The sequence below is a fragment of the Procambarus clarkii genome, chromosome 15, assembly GCF_040958095.1.
Source record: "Procambarus clarkii isolate CNS0578487 chromosome 15, FALCON_Pclarkii_2.0, whole genome shotgun sequence".
NCBI lineage: Eukaryota > Metazoa > Arthropoda > Malacostraca > Decapoda > Cambaridae > Procambarus > Procambarus clarkii.
Genome location: NC_091164.1, coordinates 33,994,820 through 34,020,000, shown reverse-complemented (window position 1 = coordinate 34,020,000; position 25,181 = coordinate 33,994,820). Strand labels below are relative to the sequence as shown.

At 42.0% G+C, this 25,181-nt stretch overlaps 2 protein-coding genes across 2 annotated transcripts in view; one reads left to right on the top strand and one right to left on the bottom strand.

The window, feature by feature from the left end:
• The window catches only part of LOC123751561 (tripartite motif-containing protein 59-like), a 290,403-nt gene that overhangs the window by 26,294 nt on the left and 238,928 nt on the right, over positions 1-25,181 (bottom strand). The window lies entirely within an intron of this gene.
• The window catches only part of LOC138364924 (uncharacterized), a 115,385-nt gene continuing 114,441 nt past the window's right edge, over positions 24,238-25,181 (top strand). The window contains exon 1 of the mRNA XM_069325007.1: positions 24,238-24,346. The gene's annotated coding sequence lies outside the window, so the exon portion shown is untranslated. The remainder of the gene's footprint in view (positions 24,347-25,181) is intronic.

Sequence of the window (25,181 nt, the reverse complement as noted above, 5' to 3'; positions counted from 1 at the left end):
ATACAACTGCCTCATATTCCAGCTTTGGTCTTACAAAAGTCGTGAACAATTTCTTTAGTATTTCACCATCCATGTAGAATGGGGCCTCGACTTACGATGCTAATCCGTTCCCAGAGACGGATTGTAAGTCGAAATATCGTAAGTCGAAGCGATTTTTCCCATAAGAAATAAAGGGATTTGAATTATTCCTTTCCCCACCCTCCAAAATATTAACATACAAATACATTTTATACTGAATACAATGTTTTTTTTTCTAACTACAATACAGTACCTAAGTTTATCTTGCCTTTATGGAGGACTCTTGATGGCATATGGAGGATGGTGATGAGAAGGGGAGGAGGAGAGTTGTTACTGTTTGGAAGGGGAGTCCCCTTCCATTATCACATCAGGCAGCGATGTTTTCTTTTGCGTACTCTCTCTCCTATGTTTTGCCTGAATACCACTCGGACCTGGTTGTGATTCAGTGCTTGTTTGTCTCACTACAAATTTGTCAAGAGACATTTGTTTTTCCCTTCGTTTTAACATTTGCCTGTAATGATGTATCACTTTAGCACCCATAATGTCCTTTTTCTTAGCCAGTATGGTGGATATCGTTGACTGAAATTTGTTGTACTGCCTAGCAAGTCCAACAACCCACACACCATCTTCATATTTACAAATGATCTCTTGTTTCTGCTCTATGGTCATCCTTACATGGGATCTCATATGTTGAGCCTTACCACTGACTTTCCTGGGACTCATGGCATGATATACAGTATAATAATTAATTTTAAGTTCAAAATGCAAAAAAAAAATCACCACAAAAGCGTAATTTCGTATAGGCACGATCGTCACTGAGTGGACAGCTGTAGTAAACTGAGGCAGGTCGGCCGCGTGACCGGGAACCACATGACCGGGAACCACGTGCTCCGTCGACCCATTTATTCACATTAAATTCCATTTGCCAAGTGGTGCTCCATATACTTATTTTGTCCCGGTCTTCTTGAAGGGCATGACAATCATCTAGGTTTCTTATCCTTCCTATTATCTTAGCATCATCAGCAAACATGTTCATATAATTCTGTATTCCATCTGGTAGATCGTTTATGTAGACAATGAACATTACCGGTGCAAGAACTGAACCCTATGGTACTCCACTTGCGACATTTCTCCAATCCAATACATTGCCTCTGATTACGGCCCTCATTTTTCTATCAGTTAGGAAATTTTTCACCCATGTTAGAAGATTACCTGTCACCCCTCCAATATGTTCCAGTTTCCAGAACAACCTCTTATGTGGATATGTGGAACTCTGTCAAAAGCCTTTCTTAGGTCCAGATAGATGCAGTCAACCCAACCATCTCTTTCCCATAAAATCTCTGTGGCTCGATCATAGAAACTGAGTAAATTCATTACACAGGATCTTCCAGAACGAAAACCATACTGTCTGTCTGATACTATATTGTTTCTGGGGGGAGCCCCGTCGGCTCCCCAGAGCTATCCCAGGCTGATATGCTAATGTCAGACTTTGGCATCAGTCATGTGTATGGAGTTCTTAGGCCTACTGGGGACCATGGCCAGAACCAGGCCCCCTCAGAGAGGCAAGGGGAGCAATGGCCTATAGAAGCCCCCGTGTAGTTGGAAGCATTCTATGTCTGCCATCGACCGGAACAGGCACCCAGAAAGGTAAGCGCCCCAAAACAAACCCCTATTCTGGTTAAAATTGCTACCAAAAACCGAACTAGTGGATAGAACTCCCCAACCGAAAACAAGCAAACTAGTGTGACGTCACACACTGCCGCGCCACTGTCTGCGCAGCTCCCCCCTCCCCGGGAGGGGGAAGGGGGAGCCCCAGACCCCCCGCGCCGGCTACCCACACCTCAGTTCTTGAGGCTGATGCTATAGGCGATGGTCGTGTGCTCTGGCTCCGGTGTCGCTACTGCACTGTGCTTTGCGTGTGGTGTTAGTTTTGTGGGTGTGAGAGCCAGGAGTTATCTTCAGTACTCGGGCTGCATGCGCCTAGGGCTGCCTTCCCTAGGTGCCCCGTAAGTACTGCCCTTGGGGCTTGGGGCCACCTTCCACAGGCTCCTCGGGGTCTGCCTCTGCTGGTCCGTTTTACCTTTCGGTTTTTCGGCCGCCTGTTGGGCTCTTGGGTGTTCTGTTCTCCCTTGTTACCGGCAGGTAAGAGGCAGTTTGCACTGGTAGGGGCGCAGGGTGCTGTTCAGCTTGTATTTCCCGACATCGCGGCCGGCTCTGTTCCTTGGGGTTCGCTGTCCTCTTGCGGGGTTGTGTTTGTCTTTTTGTTTTTGCCTGTTGGGGGGTTCTGTCATTTTATTCAGTTTGTTTTTGCCCTTCCACTGTTCTCTTCGGTGGCGCCCCCTGCTAGGTCCTCGTGAGTGTACACGTCCCTGGGGTTCAGCTTTAGAAGTTTGCTTGGTAGTTCTGGGCGCCGGTTTGCAGCACCCTGCCTGGGACTACCTGAGCGCGAGTCCTCTTAAAGTAAACGCTCAGGACCCTGGGAATCCCCTAGGGGGCGCGTGGGTCCGATGGATGTGACCCCGGAGTCCCCACTCGCTGTGTGCGAGTTTGAGGGTTGCTCGGTCCCCTTGTCTCAGGGTGACCCTCATTGTTTTTGCCTCTGCCACGCTGCCTGTTGGGTCGGTGATACTTTCAACCCTGAGTCCTGTGTTTGTTGCTGCTTGCTTGTGACTCAATTTACCCAATCCTCTGATGATTCTATTCGGGTACAGGCGGCACGTGCGTTGCAGTCTAGGTTTCGTCTGTTGCAACGCGCTCGGTTGGTTGCTTCCCCGGATGCCCCGGGGCTGCCCCGCTTTGCTTTTCGAGACCCGGACTTGGGGGTGGGGGTCGCTTCGATCCTGGTTCAGTCCGCACCTCCTCGTCCTTCCCCTTCTGTTCGTTCTGGTCCCCCGCCCCTGCTTCCGGCCCCGAAGCGTCTGAGGGTTTCGGGGTCGGAGCAGGGGTTACTTGATCTCGAGACTCGGGCAGCTTCGGGGGTTGCCCCTTCCGGGGGGGCGGCAGAGGCATTCGAGTCTTGTCTCCCGGCCGAAGCTTGGTCTGATCAGTGGGCCCCCCTTCCTCCAGCTTTTCCGGCTGCTCCGTCCTTGTCTTGTGGGGTCGGGGCTTGGGGAGAGGACTCGGCCTCGGGTCCTGTGGTGACGGACCTCGAGGCTGGGGAGGGGCTGACTTGGGGGCCTTGGGCCCCGCTGGACCCCGCCTGGGTTTTTCTTCCCACTGAGCGGGGCTTATTGTTACAAGGAGTGGGGTTTTCTTTTCCCCCCTCTGCGTACGAGTTGGATTTGGTGTCGGCCCCTCCCCGGGTTCGGTTCCGTGTTCCCCCGGGTACGTCGGTTCCGTGTTCCCCCGGGTACGTCGGTTCCGTGTTCCCCCGGGTACGTCGGTTCCGTCCTTCCGGAGGTTTTTGGCTTATCGCATCCAACCTGGTGTGGTGCGAGCGGCCTTTGCAGCTTACCTCCTGCGTGACCCGGATTATGCCTCGGAAATGGATCCGTCCACGTTCAGGTTTGGGACTTCGTTCCCTTTCTGGCTCCGTTACGAGGTTCCGGAGTCGTCCTGGCTAGCAGACTGCCCCTTGTTTGGTCTGGATTCCTGGCATTCCTTCTGTCGTTCCCGCACGCTGGAGTGGCGGGAAGCTTCCACGGTGCTTCAGGTTTTCCTGGGGGGTGAACTTGAGTACCTGAATGAATTACTCCATTGTACCCCTGGCTTTGCCTGCATCTCAAATTGCAAATTGTTACTTACAGTGTACCTGAGAGTACTTGTAAGCAATCTACCTCATTTTTCATTTTTGATCAATTTGTTTTTGTATTGCTTAGTCTTGTTTATATTTTTGTTTTGTATTTCTATATCTTGTGTTTTGTATAGTCCATGTTTATATGTTTTTTCTTTAATCTCATTTATTATCTAGGTTGCCTAGCCTAGCCATACTCCCTTACTCCATTGTACCCCTGTAAGCCCCTTTTGTGTTTATTTTGTACAGTATTGTGTACATTTTTTTCCCTATTTTATAGCTTATTTCTACCTTGTAATTTGCCTTTCTTTCCTTGTTTTTTCCTGCAATCAGCTTTTTTTATGCAGACAAGTATAGACCCAGAACTTAATCTCTTATCCACTATCTATGACAATTATCACTTTAATGATCTAAATTGCAGATATTTTGCAGCACATGATGTAAACAATGTATTAACTCATAATCACAATATCTCTGTAATCAATTTGATCGTTAGATCCCTAGGTAAACACTTCGATGATGTTAGTGCCTTGATTGAAGCTATTGACAACAAATTCTCTTTTATTATACTTACTGAAACATGGTTGAAAGAGGATACTACTCAGCTCTTTAACATGCCTAACTACTCAGCAATTCACAACTGTCGTCAACTTCAGAGAGGTGGTGGCACTGCTCATTACTACCACCAAGAACTAACATGCTTAAAAGAAATTAGAACCAGAGACTGCTATGGGGAGTATATCTTCGCCAGCTTCAGAGTCAAGGGTGCCGAGTCTGTCCTGTCTGTGGGTGCAGTTTATAGAATTCTTAACACTGATGTGTCCGAATTCAACTCAAACCTTAGAAATCTAATACTTGATAACAGACTGAACAAAAACCACCTAATTATCGCAGGGGACTTTAATATTGACCTCTGCGAGCCTGAACACCCTACTGCTGTTAGCTTCCTCAAGTGTATGAATTCCTGCTTCCTCATACCCTTAATCACTAGACCTACTAGAATCACTGATAGCACTGCCACGACGCTAGATCACATCTGGACAAACATAACCTCTCCGCTTACTTCAGGTATAATCACCGATAGCACTACAGACCATTACCCCACATTTCTCTTAACTAACATTAGCAAACCACCTATTCAGTCAAGAGAGATACGTTTTAGACTACACAATGAAACTGCTATAGACAATTTTATAACTGCTGCTGATAATGTCAACTGGGAGTCCGAGTTAGGTAACATAGTGGACATCAACCTAGCAGTGCAATCTTTTCTTCAAAAAACTCTTAGCCTTTATAATACCCACTGTCCTATGCTTACAAAACAAGTCACAACCAAAAGGCTTAACAATCCCTGGCTTACAAAGGGAATACTTAAATCTATTAATAAAAAACATGACCTTGAGAAGAAGTATAGGTTAGGAATTGTCTCCAAAGAATTCTCAAAGAATTACTCATTATTGCTGTCTAAGATAATTAGACGAGCCAAAACTAAATACTACGAAGATAAATTTACCCAAATAAAGAGCAACATTAAACAAACTTGGAGAACAATTTCACAAATATTGGGATCAAAGAAGTCTTTAAATAACAAACCGACTCTCCTGTCTAATAACGATGGTCAGCTTTCAGCCTCTGATTCTGCTAGTGAGTTCAATAGGTTCTTCTCTTCCATTGGTTCATCCCTTGCAAATGATATTCCATCTTCCAGTACTGACATTAAGGACTATCTTACAGGTACCTATCCACAGTCTCTGTACCTAAAGCCTATTAATTCCACTGACGTCAATGAGATAATCCTTTCCCTTAAAACCAAGTCTGGTGCCCTTGAGGAGATACCAACTTTAATTTACAAAAAAGCCTCCAGATCTTTAGCCCCTGCTATTGCTTTGCTCTTCAACAAGTCACTTGAACTCCAAACCTTCCCAGATATTCTAAAAAAAGCGAGAGTAACGCCTGTCCACAAATGTGGTGATCTCACAGATGTTAACAACTACAGACCTATATCTATCCTGCCAAACTTGTCAAAATTTTTTGAAAAACTAATCTATAAGCAGCTTTACTCATATCTAGCCAAACTCAATATACTTAGCCCTTGCCAATATGGCTTCAGACCCAAAAAAAGCACTAACGATGCACTTATTAGTATGCTTAACTCGATTCATACAGCTCTTGATAAAAATGAGTTCCCTGTTGGGTTGTTTGTGGACCTGCATAAAGCTTTTGATACTGTCAACCACCAAAACCTTCTTCTTAAATTACATCACTATGGAGTCAGAGGACACTCCCTACAATACCTCAAATCCTACCTTACTGACAAGCTCCAATATGTTTCTGTGAATAATACAATTTCTCCCACCCTACCCGTCAACATTGGTGTTCCCCAGGGCAGCATACTTGGCCCTCTCCTCTTTCTCATCTACATTAATGACCTTCCAAATGCCTCCCAACACCTCAAACCAATTCTATTTGCTGACGACACAACCTTCATTTACTCCAGTCCTGATCCCCTTGCTCTAAATGCCACAGTAAATACTGAGCTAAATAAAGTCCATCACTGGCTAACTGCCAACAAACTCACCCTTAACATTGACAAAACTTTCTATATTCTGTTTGGCAATAAATCCTCTAATCAAATAAATCTCAAAATAAACAATACCCAAATTTGTAACAAATTAGATGGCAAATTCCTTGGCATTCTCATTGACCACAAGCTGAATTTCCAGGGACACATTCTAAACATATCAAAAAAAGTTTCAAAAACTGTGGGCATTCTTTCTATGATCAGATATTATGTACCACGCCCTGCCCTGGTGACTCTCTATCACTCCCTTATCTATCCATATCTCAACTATGGTATTTGTGCTTGGGGCTCTACTACCCAAAATCACTTACGTCCTCTAATTACTCAACACAAAGCTGCTATTAGGACAATATCCAATTCTGGCCCCATACATCACTCGGTACCCCTACTCAAATCTCTGAATATGTTAGACATTAAGTCACTGCACATTCTCTCATGTGTATTATACATATATAAAACGCTAAACTATAATGCCAATCCTGATCTCAAAAGCTTCATAGAAGGTTGTAACAGAACCCATGAGCACCACACCAGAAATAAATACAGTTTTGATATTCCTAGAGTACGAATTAATCAAACTAGAAATGCTCTACAAATCAAGGGGCCCAGAATGTGGAATGACCTTCCCAACCATGTTAAAGACTGTACCTCTCTCAACCAGTTTAAGTTAAAAACGAAGCTATACCTAATAAATTCCCTGTAACCTACCTTACCCTTCTATTGTCAACCAATGTCTGTTTTTCTTTAAAGAGCGCTGTTTGTCGACATAATTGTATTTGTGCTGCTTTTTCATCTATGTTTTCATTTCTTGTTTTCATTCTACTCATTATGCTCAATTAGTATTAAGCTTGTCATTTAAGTTCATCATGCCCAAAACGCTTTGCGTAATAGTGGCTTTAGGCATTGTATGTACTAGCTCTACCTATAAGTCAACCAATCCTTGTAAAAATTTATTGTATGTATGTACCTTACCTAAAGAAAATTGTATTGTATTGTATTGTATTGTATAAAACTAGTTCCCACATGAGCCGCCCATTTCCCTTGATATTCGTTTCAGTTTGATAACTTATATCCTAGACTAACTATTAAAAAGCAATAACACTGAACACCAATTGACTGACTGACTTTGTGAGAGGCCTTACCTTACTGCCAATTCAAAATCCTGCAGCACAAACAGGTGTTAAAAGTACTGTTGATAGTGGTGTGTAGGCCTGCTGTCTCCATCCACCCCGCTGCCAGGCGTAGGTCCCTCCAACTTGTCGCTTTATATCACCAGTATTCTGCTCCTTATTCCTCTTAGCACCGATATAGTACAATGCCACACGTTTAGAATCACTTCTTCACTATCCTATTCACTATTTGTTATGATCTTCACTATCACATCTAGTTGTGTACACTGTGACCATGCAGTGGCCCACGTGCTTGTGTAGTGCATGTGTTGTGTATGTGTAGTGTATGTGTAGTGTACGTGTAGTGTATGTGTAGTGGATGTGCAGTGTATGTGTAGTGTGCAGATTGTGTGTGTTTAGTGTGCATATAGTGTATGAGTAGTATGTGTGTAGTGTGTGTGTGAAGTATATGTGTAGTGTGTGTGAAGTGTATGTGTAGTCTGTGTGTAATGTATGTGTGTAGTGCATGTGTAGAATATGTGTAGTGTACTTGTAGTGTTTGTGTAGTGTATGTGTAGTGCGTGTGCAGTGTGTGTGTGTGTGTGTAGTATATGTGTGTAGTGTACCGGTAGTGCATGTGTAGTGTAAGTGTAGTGTGCGTGTACTCACTTATTTGTACTCACCTATTTGTGCTTGCCGGATCGAGCAATTGACTCTTGGATCCCGCCTTTCCAGCCATCGGTTGTTTACAGCAATGACTCCTGTCCCATTTCCCTATCATACCTAATTTTAAAAGTATGAATAGAGTTTGCTTCCACAACCTGTTCCCCAAGTGCATTCCATTTTTCCACTACTCTCGCGATAAAGGAAAACTTCCTAACATCTCTGTGACTCATCTGTGTTTCCAGTTTCCACCCATGTCCCCTCGTTCTGTTATTATTTCGTGTGAACATTTCATCTATTTCTACTTTGTCAATTCCCCTGAGTATTTTATATGTCCCTATCATATCTCCTCTCTCTCTTCTTTTCTCTAGTGTAGCAAAGTTCAGTTCCTTCAGACGCTCTTCATATCCCATTCCTCGTATCTCTGGGACAAGCCTCGTCACAAACCTCGGAACCTTCTCCAGTTTCCTTGTGTTTCTTCAGGTGGGGCTCCATGATGGCACGGCATACTCTAAGACGGGTCTCACGTAGGCAGTGTAAAGCGCCCTAAAAGCCTCCTCACTTAGGTTTCTGAATGATGTTCTAACTTTTGCCAGTGTAGAGTACGCTGCTGTCGTTATCCTATTTATATGTGCCTCAGGAGTTAGATTAGGTGTCACATCCACTCCCAGATCTCTTTCTCGAATCGTTACAGGTAGGCAGTTCCCCTTCATTGTGTACTGTCCCTTTGGTCGCCTATCACCTGATCCCATTTCCATAACTTTACATTTACTGGTGTTGAACTCCAGTAGCCATTTCCCTGACCATCTCTGCAACGTGTTCAGGTCCTCTTGGAGGATCCTACAATCCTCATCTGTCACAACTCTTCTCATTAATTTTACGTCATCCGCAAACATAGACATGTATGATTCCACTCCTGTAAACATATCATTTACGTAAATTAGAAAGAGGATTGGTCCCAGCACCGATCCTTGAGGTACTCCACTCGTTACTGTTCGCCAGTCCGACTTCTCGCCCCTTACTATTACCCTTTGGCTCCTTCCTGTTAGGTAGTTCCTCACCCATGCTAGGGCCTTTCCGCTTACTCCTGCCTGCCTCTCAAGTTTGTATAGCAGTCTCATGTGCGGTACTGTATCAAAGGCCTTTTGGCAGTCAAGAAATATGCAGTCTACCCAGCCTTCTCTGTCCTGCCTTATCCTTGTTACTTTGTCATAGAATTCTAAAAGGTTTGTTAGGCATGATTTCCCTGTCCAGAACCCATGTTGGTGCTTGTTTACAAACCCAATGCTCTCCAAATGCTCAACAATTAAAAAGTCTTAGCCTAATTATTCTTTCAAGTATTTTGCAGGGGATGCTTGTCAGTGATACGGGTCTGTAGTTAAGTGCCTCCTCCCTATCACTTTTCTTGAAAATCTGTGCGACATTTGCCTCCTTCCAGTAACTGGGCAATTCTCCCGACATAAGTGACGCATTAAAGATCATTGCCAGAGGCACGCTGAGAGCCTGCGCTGCCACTTTTAGTATCCACGGTGATACTTTGTCTGGTCCAACTGCTTTAATTGCATCCAGTGTTGTTTCATTATCTCCTCTGCTGTCACCTCTATATCTGATAGTCTTTCATCTAGGGTAACCTCTTCTAACAATGGGAGCCACTCAGGCTCGGTTGTGAACACTCCATGGAAACCTACATTCAGTACCTCACAGATTTCCTTGTCGCTTTCTGTATATGCCCCTTCTGTTTTCCTCAGTCTTGTCACTTGGTCATTTACCGACATCTTCCTTCTTATATGGCTATGTAGTAATTTAGGTTGATTTTTCGCTTTGATTGCAATATCATTCTCATAATTTCTTTCTGACACTCGTCTTATGTTAATGTAATCGTTCTTAGCTCTGTTACATCTAATCCTGTTGTCCTCTGTCCTTTGTCTTCTGTACTTCTTCCACTCCCTCCTGCTTCTCACTTTTGCTTCCTGACACTGTCTATTAAACCATGGGTTATTATATTCCCTCCTGCTTTTTTCCTTTACTGTAGGAATAAATCTCTCTTCAGCCTCCTTGCATTTCCATATGACTTAGTTCATCATACCTTGCACTGTTTTTCCTCAAAGTTCTTCCTCCCACTGCACTTCTCCCAGGTAGTCCCTTATCTTCCTGTAGTCCCGTTTTCTGTAATCAAGTCTCCTTCCCCAGACCTCTTGTCCTTTGGTCACAATTTTAAGTTCCATAATGTAGTCAAAGAATAGGACACAATGGTCACTAGCTCCTAGTGGTATTTCATATTCCAAGTTCTTGATGTCGTATATATTCTGGGTGAAAATGAAATCTAATAGGCTGGGTGTATCCCCTCCTCTTTCCCTAGTGTCTTCCTTCACATGCTGTGTTAGGAAATTCCTGTCAATAATGTCTACCAGCTTCGCTCCCCAGGTCTCCTCCCCACCATGGGGATTCCTCGTTTCCCAATCTATCTCTCCGTGGTTTAGGTCCCCCATAACCAGCAGCTTCGCTCTCATTCTATGCGCTATAGTTGCTGCCCTCTGCAGTTCATCTAAACATGCCTTGTTGCTGTCCTCGTACTTCTGCCTGGGCCTTCTACTGTTTGGTGGGGGATTGTAGAGTATCAAGATTACAATCTTCTTCCCATCCACTGTCAGAGTTCCATGTATGGAGTTCGTGCTTTCATTGGTACCCGGATTTTCCAGCTCATCAAACTTCCATTTCCGCTTTATTAGGAGTGCCACTCCTCCTCTCTGTCTCTGTGTCCTTTCTTTTCTTATCACCTGGTACCCCTCTGGAAAGATTGCATCCGAGATCATGCCATTTATTTTAGTTTCCACTATTGCCACTATGTCTGGGTCTGCCTCACTAACTCTTTCTTTTATCTCTTCTGCTTTATTAGATACCCCATGAGCATTGGTGTACCAAACCTTGAGACTCTTCTTGGAAACTCTGGTGCCAGAGTTCCCCCTTTCACCGGAGGTCTGGGGGGCGATTGGGGGCTGTAGGGGATGTCTGGGGGGTGCTAAGGGGGTGCCTGGGAGTGCCTGGTAGGCGAATGGGGTCTGGGCATCTAGGGGGGTAGGAAGGGCATAATGGGTCTGAAAGTTAGGGAGAGTCTCAATGGCTCAGGGGGGTTGAGAAACAGAGTGAGAATGAGAGTCAGATAGAGGTTGAGAGGTTGGGGGGGAGGGATACTGAGGGCAGAGGGCCATGAGGAGAATGAAGCATGGGTGCTGGGAGTGGAAGAGAGGGTGTATTAGTTAGGGGGGAGGGGGGAATCGGGGGTCGGTGGGAGTTTTGGGGTAGAAGAGGGGAAGAGGGAGATGGGGGAAGATGTTAGGGGGTCACAAGGTGAGGGGTTTAAATGTGGGCTGGAGGTGCATAGGCGGGGTGAGGGTTGGGTGGGGTTTGGGGGTGAGTGGAAGAGGGGTGCAGTGGCAGCTGGGATGGAGCAGATAGAATTGAAGGCAATGGGGTAGAAGGGGCAGGGGAGTAGGAGGGGGTAGTAGGAGAGGGGGGATGGGAAGGTGGGTTTGGGGAGGGCATGGCGTGACCCACTGGGGTCGTTGACAGGTGTGATGTAGCAGGGGCAGGGGAGTTATTGGGGAAGTGCAAATGTGGAAGGGGCAGAGGGGTTTTGGGGGGCTGAGGCAGGGGGGAGGTTTTGGAGGGCTGAGTTGGGGAGGATGTGACCTGGGAGGTGAGGCTACCTAAGAGGCTAGGGGTACGGTGCCGTGCTTGCCATCTATTCTTGTGGGCTATTTGCTCATCTTTCGTCATATACCTCTCAATAAACATATTGTTATGGGTTTCACTATCTCTGAGTAGATGCTTGTTCCTCATTAAGTACTCCACAACCTCCTTATTGGAGAATTGCACCGGAACAGGTCTATTCTTGGTACAATTGTAAGGTCCAACCTGGCGGCTGATGTCCACCTCGTTTTCTGCCATTCCTGCTCCAATACATCTCAATATCTCATGCAATTCATACTTTTCCGGCTCTATCCTTTCTTGTCTTGTTGGTGCCCCAGATTTGAATAATCCATGTATTATACTGGTCCTTCTCATTAGTAATTCACTGTCATGCTGGTAGCCTGTCCCCTGGAGATTCCCCATCGCAACCGCACTCACTAACCCATTCCCCACTAATCCTCTGTCCTTAGCCATGCTGTTAATCCTTCCTAATTCGTTTGTGATCCGAGCATATTCCCTCTCCCAGTCCTCTCTTCCCTTCCTAATCTCTTCCTGAATATAGAGCATAAGCTCCTGTTTCTGCCTCTCTACTGCATCAGGTATTTGGTGAAATAACTTGCTTTTTATCCCATGGATTAGATCCTCCATCCAATCGCTCCTTCTCTCTACAAATTTACCTATTAAATTGTCTATAAATCTGTCCTCCTCCTCGTCCCTGCTGGTGATTGACCTTGAATCCCTTCCTGATCTTGTCATTGCAGTAACAACCTAGCCAAAAAAGGCGCTCCACAATACCTTGCACAATCTGCAGCACAAACAGGCGAGAAAATACTCCACGCGGCTCCTCAGGTGTGAGGTCCCGGCGTCTCGGCGTCACAGCTGGTAAGGTCACATCCACGCTTGTCGGCTCCACAATGCCACGATGTTCTCAACACTTATTTTCAATGGTGCTGTTTCACCTGTTTTTCTTCACTTTCTTGTGGTTTGAGTGAGCTAACTAGTTATTCAATCACTCATATACACTCATATATGCATATACACTGATAATCCCTCCCAATTCACTAGCTTCCCAGACCCTTCTGCCCACCACGGCTGTCTGACCACGGCAGTGTTCAGTGCCACACTAAAAGTGTGGTGTACGTGTAGTGTATATGTAATATGTACATGTAGTGTATATGTAGGTGTAGTGTATGTGTAATGTACATGTAGTGTAAGTGTAGTGTACGTGTAGTGTACGTGTACTGTATGTGCAGTGTATGTGTAGTGTATGTTTAGTGTATGTGTAGTGTGCGTGTAGTATATGTGTAGTGTACATGTAGTGTATGTGTAGTGTACATGTAGTGTATGTGTAGTGTACATGTAGTGTGTGTAGTGTACATGTAGTGTATGTGTAGTGTACATGTAGTGTGTGTGTAGTGTATGTGTAGTGTGCATGTAGTGTACGTGTAGTGTATATGTAGTGAATGTGAAGTGTACTTGTAGTGTGTGTAGTGTATGTGTAGTGTATATGTAGTGAATGTGTAGTGAATGTGTATTGTACGTGTAGTGTATGTGTATGTAATAAATAAATAAATGTTTATTTAGGTAAGGCACATACATACAAGAGATTTTACAAAGTTTGTTGGATTAATAGATAGAGCTAGTACATACAATGCCTAAAGCCACTATTACGCAAAGCGTTTCGGGCAGGAAAAACATTAATGACTAAAGCTTAATACTAATGGGTATAAAGAATAAAATGTGTTGAGAACAAATAAAAATAGAGGTAAAAGAGGGGGGAACATGGCTGAAAAAGCAGCACAAATACAATTACAAATTATTACAGACAATTACATTCAAACAGCGTTGTTTTGAAAAAAAAACAGGCATGGGTTGACAACAGAGGGGTAAGGTAGGTTACAGGGAATTTATTAGGTAGTGCTTCGTTTTTATCTTAAACTGGTTGAGAGAGGTACAGTCTTTAACATGGCTGGGAAGGTCATTCCACATTCTGGGTCCCTTGATTTGAAGAGCATTTCTAGTTTGATTAAGTCGTACTCTAGGAATATCAAAACTGTATTTATTTCTGGTGTAGTGTTCATGGGTTCTGTTACAACCTTCAATGAATCTTTTGAGGTCAGGATTGGCATTACAGTTCAGCGTTTTATATATGTATAATACACATGAGAGGATGTGCAGTGACTTAATATCTAACATATTCAGAGATTTGAGTAGGGGTACCGAGTGATGTCTGGGGCTAGAGTTGGATATTGTCCTAATAGCAGCTTTGTGTTGAGTAATTAGAGGACGTAAATGATTTTGGGTAGTAGAACCCCAAGCACAAATACCATAGTTGAGGTATGGATAGATGAGGGAGTAATAGAGTCACCAGGGCAGGGCGGGGTACATAATATCTGATCTTAGAAAGAATGCCAACAGTTTTTGAAACTTTTTTTTATATATTTAGAATGTGTCCCTGGAAATTCAGCTTGTGGTCGATGAGAACGCCAAGGAATTTGCCATCTAATTTGTTACAAATTTAGGTATTGTTTATTTTGAGATTTATTTGATTAGAGGATTTATTGCCAAACAGATTATAGAACGTTTTGTCAATGTTAAGGGTGAGTTTGTTGGCAGTTAGCCAAAGATGGACTTTCTTTAGTTCAGTATTTACTGTGGCATTTAGAGCAAGGGGATCAGGACTGGAGTAAATGAACGTTGTGTCGTCAGCAAATAGAATTGGTTTGAGGTGTTGGGAGGCATTTGGAAAGTCATTAATGAAGATGAGAAAGAGGAGAGGGCCAAGTATGCTGCCCTGAGGAATATCAGTGTTGATGGGTAGGGTGGGAGAAATTGTATTATTCACAGAAACATACTGGAGCCTGTCAGTAAGGTAAGATTTGAGGTATTGCAGGGAGTGTCCTCTGACTCCATAATGATGTAATTTAAGAAGAAGGTTTTGGTGGCTGACAGTGTCAAAAGCCTTACGCAGGTCCACAAATAACCCAACAGGGAACTCATTTTTATCAAGAGCTGCGTGAATCAAGTTAATCATACTAATAAGTGCATCGTTAGTGCTTTTTTGGGTCTGAAGCCATATTGACAAGAGCTAAGTATATTGTGTTTGGCTAGAAAAGAGTAAAGTTGCTTGTAGATCAGTTTTTAAAATATTTTTGACAAGTTACGCAGGATTGATATAGGTCTGTAGTTGTTAACATCTGTGAGATCACCACATTTGTGGACAGGGGTTACTCTTGCTTTTTTTTAGAATGTCTGGAAAGGTTTGGAGTTCAAGTGACTTGTTGAAGAGCAATGCAATAGCAGGGGCTAAAGATCTGGAGGCTTTTTTGTAAATTAAAGTTGGTATCTCCTCGAGGGCACCAGACTTGGTTTTAAGGGAAAGGATTATCTCATTGACATCAGTGGAATTAGTAGGCTTTAGGTACAGAGACTGTGGATAGTTACCTGTAAGATAGTCCTTAACATCAGTACTGGAAGATGGAATATCATTTGCAAGGGATGACCCAATGGAAGAGAAGAACCTATTGAACACAATAGCAGAATCAGAGGCTGAAAGCTGACCATCGCTATTGGACAGGAGTGTTGGTTTGTTATTTAAAATCTTCTTTGATCCCAATATTTGTGAAATTGTGCTCCAAGTTTTTTTAATGTTGCTCTTTATTTGGGTAAATTTATCTTCATAGTATTTAGTTTTGGCTCGTCTAATTATTTTAGATAGCAATAACGAGTAATTCTTTGAGAATTCTTTGGAGACGGTTCCTAACCTATACTTCTTCTCAAGGTCATGTTTTTTGTTAATGGATTTAAGTATTCCCTTTGTAAGCCAAGGATTGTTAAGCCTTTTGTTTGTGACTTGTTTAGTAAGCAGAGAACAGAGAAACAGAGAGAGAGAGAACTCTATCAACATCAGAGGCCCGAGACTGTTCAACACGCTTCCACTACACATAAGGGGCATAACTGGCAAACCCCTCACAGTGTTCAAGAGAGAACTGGATAAGCACCTCCAAAGGATACCTGATCAACCAGGCTGTGACTCATACGTCAGGCTACGAGCAGCCGCGTCTAACAGCCTGGTTGATCAGTCCAGCGACCAGGAGGCCTGGTCGACGACCGGGCCGCGGGGACACTAAGCCCCGGAAGCACCTCAAGGTAGCATAGGACAGTGGGTGTTATAAAGGCTAAGAGTTTTTTGTAGAAAAGATTGCACTGCTAGGTTGATGTCCTCTATGTTACCTAACTCGGACTCCCAGTTGACATTATCAGCAGCAGTTATAAAATTGTTTATAGCAGTTTCATTGTGCAGCCTAAAGCTTAACTCCCTTGACTCAAGAGGTGGTTTGATAATGTTAGTTAAGAGAAATGTGGGGTAATGGTCTGTAGTGCTATCGGTGATTATACCTGAAGTAAGCGGAGAGGTTATGTTGGTCCAGATGTGATCTAGAGTCGTAGCAGTACTATCAGTGATTCTAGTTGGTCTAGTGATTAAGGGTATGAGGAAGCAGGAATTCATACAGTTGAGGAAGCTAACAGCAGTAGGGTGTTCAGGCTCGCAGAGGTCAATATTAAAGTCCCCTGCGATAATTAGATGGTTTTTGTTCAGTCTGTTATCTAGTATTAGATTTCTAAGGTTTGAACTGAATTCGGACACATCAGTGTTAGGAATTCTATAGACTGCACCCACAGACAGGACAGACTCGGCACCCTTGACTCTGAAACTGGCGAAGATATACTCCCCACAGCAGTCTCTAGTTCTAATTATTTTTAAGCATGTAAGTTCTTGGTGGTAGTAAAGAGCAGTGCCACCACCTCTCTGAATTTGACGACAGTTGTGAATTGCCGAGTAGTTAGGCATGTTAAAGAGTTGAGTAGTATCCTCTTTCAACCACGTTTCAATGAATATAATAAAAGGGAATTTGTTGTCAATAGTTTCAATCAAGGCACTAACATCATCTAAGTGTTTACCTAGGGATCTAACATTCAAGTTGATTACAGAGATATTGTGATTATCTGTTAATACATTGTTTACATCATGTGCTGTAAAATATCTGCAATTTTGATCATTGAAGTGATGATTGTCATAGATAGTGGATAAGAGGTTTAGTTCTGGGTCTATACTTGTCTGCATAAAAAGGCTGTTTGCAGGAAAACAAGGCAAGAATGGCAAGTTACACAATAGAAAACAAAGAAAAAAGTAGAATAAAAATTCTAAATTAATATAAACTTAATGGTAATTTTAAGTAAAAAAACTTAATGGTAACAAGGAATGAACTAGAATAATTAATAACAATAGATGACCAAAAAAGTAAAAAAGCAATTATGAAATCTATAAAATGAAAAGCTTGCTTACTATACTATTATAAGTACACTATAGTTGAATACTAAAGTTACACTAAAACAAACTGAGGTAGTTTAAATAGAGATACACTCAGGAACACTGGATAATGAAGTTTATACTAGAGGACACAGGCAAAGCCAGTGTACTATGGAACATGGGAGTAAAAAGAAAAAAAGACAATAATAAAGATGACAATATTATTCTTTTTTTTTTTTTTTTTTTTAACTAAAGTTAAAACCTTTTGATGGGAAAGGCAGAGCTAGAGTACACAAAGGTAGTTAAATGAGATTATAATTTGAATTCAGGCTATACAGCAGATATCCCACAGTCATTGAGGAAAAAATTAAGGTGAGCTTCTGTGGTTATTGAATAGGTTTTTCCAGTGTCAGTCCTCCTAGCTATAATTTTACCATCTCGCACAAAACAGTGTTTAATTGTAGGGGATTTTTTGCAGCAGCCACGCAGTTTAAAAAAGAGATTTTGCCTGCACCTGGTCAGACATTCATTCACATAAACAGTGGATTTACTAGCAACTGCAGATGAGATAAGATCAGTCTTGCGGGAGCAGCTATCTAATTTTAAGCGAATTCGCCTATTATTAGTACCAGATGATTTGGTACCCACTCTATAAGCTGCTTTGATGGTTGTTTCTTAAGTTTGATAACTTAACTTGTCCTGCAATACTTTGATCACGATGGCAGCACAGTCTTCACCATCAGTTTCTTGGGGAAAATCACGTGAAGAGATAATTACAGACTCAAGTAGTTTATGTTGGTCTGTCTCGTCTTGGGTAACAGTGTGTTGTTGCTGTAGGTTGTTCAGATGGTTCTCAAACTGTTGCAATATTTCTTCCTGTTTTTTAGTGGTTGCATCTGGATTAAAGTTTGTAACTGTGTTCTTGAGAATGCTTAATTCTTGTTCGAGGTTGACGACTTTGGTAGATAGATACAATACAATACAATACAATTTTATTTAGGTAAGGTACATACATACAATAAATTTTTACAAGGATTGGTTGACTTATAGGTAGAGCTAGTACATACAATGCCTAAAGCCACTATTACGCAAAGCGTTTCGGGCATGATAAACTTAAATGACAAGCTTAATACTAATTGAGCATAATGAGTAGAATGAAAACAAGAAATGAAAACATAGATGAAAAAGCAGCACAAATACAATTATGTCAACAAACAGCGCTCTTTAAAGAAAAACAGACATTGGTTGACAATAGAAGGGTAAGGTAGGTTACAGGGAATTTATTAGGTATAGCTTCGTTTTTAACTTAAACTGGTTGAGAGAGGTACAGTCTTTAACAAGGTTGGGAAGGTCATTCCACATTCTGGGCCCCTTGATTTGTAGAGCATTTCTAGTTTGATTAAGTCGTACTCTAGGAATATCAAAACTGTATTTATTTCTGGTGTGGTGCTCATGGGTTCTGTTACAACCTTCTATGAAGCTTTTGAGATCAGGATTGGCATTATAGTTTAGCGTTTTATATATGTATAATACACATGAGAGAATGTGCAGTGACTTAATGTCTAACATATTCAGAGATTTGAGTAGGGGTACCGAGTGATGTCTGGGGCCAGAATTGGATATTGTCCTAATAGCAGCTTTGTGTTGAGTAATTAGAGGACGTAAGTGATTTTGGGTAGTAGAGCCCCAAGCACAAATACCATAGTTGAGATATGGATAGATAAGGGAGTAATAGAGAGTCACCAGGGCAGGGCATGGTACATAATATCTGATCTTAGAAAGAATGCCCACTGTTTTTGAAATTTTTTTTGATATGTTTAGAATGTGTCCCTGGAAATTCAGCTTGTGGTCAATGAGAATGCCAAGGAATTTGCCATCTAATTTGTTACAAATTTGGGTATTGTTTATTTTGAGATTTATTTGATTAGAGGATTTATTGCCAAACAGAATATAGAAAGTTTTGTCAATGTTAAGGGTGAGTTTGTTGGCAGTTAGCCACAGATGGACTTTATTTAGCTCAGTATTTACTATGGCATTTAGAGCAAGGGGATCAGGACTGGAGTAAATGAAGGTTGTGTCGTCAGCAAATAGAATTGGTTTGAGGTGTTGGGAGGCATTTGGAAGGTCATTAATGTAGATGAGAAGGAGGAGAGGGCCAAGTATGCTGCCCTGGGGAACACCAATGTTGATGGGTAGGGTGGGAGAAATTGTATTATTCACAGAAACATATTGGAGCCTGTCAGTAAGGTAGGATTTGAGGTAGTGTAGGGAGTGTCCTCTGACTCCATAATGATGTAATTTAAGAAGAAGGTTTTGGTGGTTGACAGTATCAAAAGCTTTACGCAGGTCCACAAACAACCCAACAGGGAACTCATTTTTATCAAGAGCTGTATGAATCGAGTTAAGCATACTAATTAGTCCATCGTTAGTGTTTTTTTTGGGTCTGAAGCCATATTGGATAGGGCTAAGTATATTGAGTTTGGCTAGATATGAGTAAAGCTGCTTATAGATTAGTTTTTCAAAAATTTTTGACAAGTTTGTCAGGATAGATATAGGTCTGTAGTTGTTAACATCTGTGAGATCACCACATTTGTGGACAGGCGTTACTCTCGCTTTTTTTAGAATATCTGGGAAGGTTTGGAGTTCAAGTGACTTGTTGAAGAGCAAAGCAATAGCAGGGGGCTAAAGATCTGGAGGCTTTTTTGTAAATTAAAGTTGGTATCTCCTCAAGGGCACCAGACTTGGTTTTAAGGGAAAGGATTATCTCATTGACGTCAGTGGAATTAATAGGCTTTAGGTACATAGACTGTTGATAGTTACCTGTAAGATAGTCCTTAATGTCAGTACTGGAAGATGGAATATCATTTGCAAGGGATGAACCAATGGAAGAGAAGAACCTATTGAACTCAATAGCAGAATCAGAGGCTGAAAGCTGACCATCGTTATTAAACAGGAGAGTCGGTTTGTTATTTAAAGACTTCTTTGATCCCAATATTTGTGAAATTGTTCTCCAAGTTTGTTTAATGTTGCTCTTTATTTGGGTAAATTTATCTTCGTAGTATTTAGTTTTGGCTCGTCTAATTATCTTAGACAGCAATAATGAGTAATTCTTTGAGAATTCTTTGGAGACAATTCCTAACCTATACTTCTTCTCAAGGTCATGTTTTTTATTAATAGATTTAAATATTCCCTTTGTAAGCCAGGGATTGTTAAGCCTTTTGGTTGTGACTTGTTTTGTAAGCATAGGACAGTGGGTATTATAAAGGCTAAGAGTTTTTTGAAGAAAAGATTGCACTGCTAGGTTGATGTCCACTATGTTACCTAACTCGGACTCCCAGTTGACATTATCAGCAGCAGTTATAAAATTGTCTATAGCAGTTTCATTGTGTAGTCTAAAACGTATCTCTCTTGACTCAAGAGGTGGTTTGCTAATGTTTGTTAAGAGAAATGTGGGGTAATGGTCTGTAGTGCTATCGGTGATTATACCTGAAGTAAGCGGAGAGGTTATGTTTGTCCAGATGTGATCTAGCGTCGTGACAGTGCTATCAGTGATTCTAGTAGGTCTAGTGATTAAGGGTATGAGGAAGCAGGAATTCATACAGTTGAGGAAGCTAACAGCAGTAGGGTGTTCAGGCTCGCAGAGGTCAGTATTAAAGTCCCCTGCGATAATTAGGTGGTTTTTGTTCAGTCTGTTATCAAGTATTAGATTTCTAAGGTTTGAGTTGAATTCGGACACATCAGTGTTAGGAATTCTATAAACTGCACCCACAGACAGGACAGACTCGGCACCCTTGACTCTGAAGCTGGCGAAGATATACTCCCCATAGCAGTTTCTGGTTCTAATTTCTTTTAAGCATGTTAGTTCTTGGTGGTAGTAAAGAGCAGTGCCACCACCTCTCTGAAGTTGACGACAGTTGTGAATTGCTGAGTAGTTAAGCATGTTAAAGAGCTGAGTAGTATCCTCTTTCAACCATGTTTCAGTAAGTATAATAAAAGAGAATTTGTTGTCAATAGCTTCAATCAAGGCACTAACATCATCGAAGTGTTTACCTAGGGATCTAACGTTCAAATTGATTACAGAGATATTGTGATTATGAGTTAATACATTGTTTACATCATGTGCTGCAAAATATCTGCAATTTAGATCATTAAAGTGATAATTGTCATAGATAGTGGATAAGAGGTTAAGTTCTGGGTCTATACTTGTCTGCATAAAAAAAGCTGATTGCAGGAAAAACAAGGAAAGAAAGGCAAATTACAAGGTAGAAATAAGCTATAAAATAGGGAAAAAAATGTACACAATACTGTACAAAACAAACACAAAAGGGGCTTACAGGGGTACAATGGAGTAAGGGAGTATGGCTAGGCTAGGCAACCTAGGTAATAAATGAGATTAAAGAAAAAACATATAAACATGGACTATACAAAACACAAGATATAGAAATACAAAACAAAAATATAAACAAGACTAAGCAATACAAAAACAAATTAAGCAAAAATGAAAAATGAGGTAGATTGCTTACAAGTACTCTCAGGTACACTGTAAGTAACAATTTGCAATTTGAGATGCAGGCAAAGCCAGGGGTACAATGGAGTAAGGGAGCATGGCGAGGCTAGGCAACCTAGGTAATAAATGAAATCAAAGAAAAGTTGAATAATAAGCATAGGCAAATTTAAGCTAATGATTATTAACTATAAATAGTTCAGTTATGACTGTATAATTAATAAGACCTGAAGAACTATTAATGCACTCAATTAAATAATTTCAGTAAATGACTAGTTAAGAGTAAGTTAAAAATTAAGTCAGAAAATGAAACAATGAGACTTAGGAAACCTAGCCCCACTAGTTGACAGGGGGTTAATTAAGTTAATTCACTGGGAGTGATAATGAGCTGAGATAGACCACATTGGTAGAGGAAAGTGTTGAGGTTCTCTTCTTTAGTAATTGTGAACATTTTGCCCTCTGCGGTTTTTCTCACCTTTATCAGTCCATCTCTAACGAAGCACTGATGAATCGCATCCGGGTTTTTTTGACGGATTTGACGCAGGCGGTAGAGGAGTTGCTGTCTGTTCCTAGTCAAGCACTCGTTGATGTATAATCCCTTCCGTTGGGTTGCAGCTGTCCGGACTAGATTGGATTTCGTGAACTGGGAAGACAGCTTCAGGCGAATTTTCCGTTGGTTTTGACCTGATGGATTCTTTTTGCCTACTCTGTAGGCAGCAATAACGTCAGATTTGTTTAGAATGAGCTGCAATTTGTTTTTTAAGAGATCCTGAGCTATTTCGACACAATTTTCACCTTCATGTTCCACAGGTATATCTTGGGACGACACTATAACAGAGTCTAGCAGCTTTTGCTGGTCTTGTTCATCCTGGGAGACAGAACGTTGGGCTGTAAATGTACTGATACATGCAGTCATTTTGCTGAGAGCTTCCTCCTGGTTTTTTTATGGCTTCATCAGTTTTCAGAAGGTTGTTTTCCTCACGGAGATCAATCAAATCATGCTGTAGTTGGTCTTGGCTTGCCTTGCAGTTTCTGATATCCTCGCGGATCTTGATTGATTCTTGTGTAAGTCTACAACTTCATTCTGCAAAGATAATAATGAGCCTTGCAGGTTCATTATTAAGGCCGACTGCTCTTTGATTACTGTCATTTGATCTTCATGTACTTGAGTTAATAACTTGAACCAAGGGTTATCAACAAAGCGCTTGAAGTCAGAACAAGGGGCAGCAGCTCGTTTAAGTTGGTCCATATGGCTACCTAATAGTTGCATGGCCCGTGTCAGAGACGGTGCTGCGCCCAGCTGAGATTGTTTGTTATTGTTGACGGGGGGAGAATCGGTACCCCCCACGGCGGCCACCGAGGGGGAGATAGCTGAACTAATCATGTTGTTAGCATGGCTAGTAGGGTTATTCTTGTTAGGTGTGCTATCTTTTTAAGGGTCTTACTGGTCTTAGTTTGCATGATAGCAGGATAAATGTAGGCAGGAACAAATAGGGAAGTCTCGTTGATAGGCAGCTGTGAACGTCGGGTACAGCTTCTTAGCTCCAGGGAGCAACACTAGTGAGGTCGAAATGAGAGTGTAACGGTTCTATTGTTACGTAAAGTATGGTGATAATAAACACAGACACTAAGATACTATATATATATTTGGTCGAATATACAGAAGTACACAGGTGATAATTTGGTGTGAGTTGAGCGCACTGAGCGTCGGTACAGTATCTCGCAAGTGTCTGCTCTAGACCACACTTGAAAGTAGACTCTGGTTAATGTTTGCTATTCTGCTGCTTATATGGTCGGGCAACACCTCACCGTGTTGCCCGGGCAACGCCTCACCTCATTCATCTCCAAAGGTTGACAGGAATATTAACAATGCATTTGGAGCGAGTATATTGTTGGGATAATCTACTCGCTACAATAGAATTACGGGTTGGTCTTGTTGGTTTTTTCAATCACATTTGGGTCACTGTGTACTTAGCTGCCTTCGGGTGATGCTACATCATTTGTTGGTAGCCGAGAGCTCAAGGATCAGCTGATAAAAGAGGAGGGAGGGCAGGGCCGACAGGTGTTGTTGACGTTCGTTCGCTCGCCATCGCCATATTGTTTCTGCTGTATTGTGCCTACCTATTTTTTGTCAACTACCATTCAAGCTGTCATTGCAATCAATCTTAGCTACCTATGTGCTTTAATATACTGTACCTACAATTTTCTCTCATCTTTTTTTTTCATTTCATGTAATCTGTTATCATATTTTTGTCTATAAATTTTGCAAGTATTTACCTCCTTAAAATTTTCTTAGATTAAGGACCTGCCCGAAACGCTGCGCGTGCTAGTGGCTTTACAAGACTGTAATTACCATATTTGTATCACATTCCTTATGTACATTCTTGTATATGCATAAATAAATAAATTAAACGTCGGCAAAGATCAGTAACCAAAGAAAATGGGAAGAGCACCGTGGCGGGTAAGCGAGCGAGGGAGTGACGTCTTCACAACAAAGGTTGCTATAGACGTCTCCACGACTTGTGAAGTTCGCCTGTCTTAAAGACCTGTGTCCACAATACCCGCCAAATTGTCCCTCCCACAGTACTCTCAGGACACTTATGGCAGTGTAAGTGTGTGGTGAGGCCACACCACTGAAGACATTGAGGATATACCACGAGGGAGAGACAAAACTGTTGAAGGAAGGAGTCACTGGCTCCACCTGACCACCTTGTTCCTCGCACTCTCATCATCCTCCGTAAGTACTGGAGTACTTTCTGCTCCACCATTGTCTTACACCTCAACATGCAATTGTTGGGGTCTGGAAATAGGCCTATGGCATTGTTGGGATGTAGACGTAGGCGTATGGAATTGTTGAGGTAAATTATAAGCCTATGGCATTGTTGGGGTGTGGACATTGGCCTATCGAATAATAATAATAAGAATAAGAATAAGAATAATAATGAGAAAATCCCCTGGGACTGTGTGGTGTCGCAAACCCACGACCAAGGCATTGCCAGTCGCATACTCTACCACTGTACCACCACTGACTTCCTAAAAGTCTTACAACCAGATTTCTACTGATGTCACAGGATGTCTGTGATAATCTTATATCACAAGAAGTCCTGAAGCCAGTCCAAATTTTATGTAAGACCCCCCCCCCCCCCAAGCACTCGGGTGAAGGGGTAAAATGTTGTAGTTGAACACTGTACGCCCAACTTCAGATACTACACTGAAAATCGCACGAAGGAGATATACATCAATGAACGATCCACTGGGGCTGTGAGGTGACGCAAACATTGCAGGTTTGCATCGCCTCACAGCCCGAGTGAATTTTCTCATTGATGTATATCACGTTAGTGTGATTTTCTGTGAGTAAATAATAATAATAATATTAATAATATTAATACAGTAATAATATTATTATTATTTATTCAAAAGATTGTGTGTACAAAGAACATAAGAGTAATAAATGAATAAATCCACAAGGGCCGTGACGAGGGTTCGAACCTACATCCGAGAAGATCCCAGACGCTCCTTAACCACTTAACTGCGCCAGCCTAGAATACTTGGTTTGATTTTTTCGTACCTAT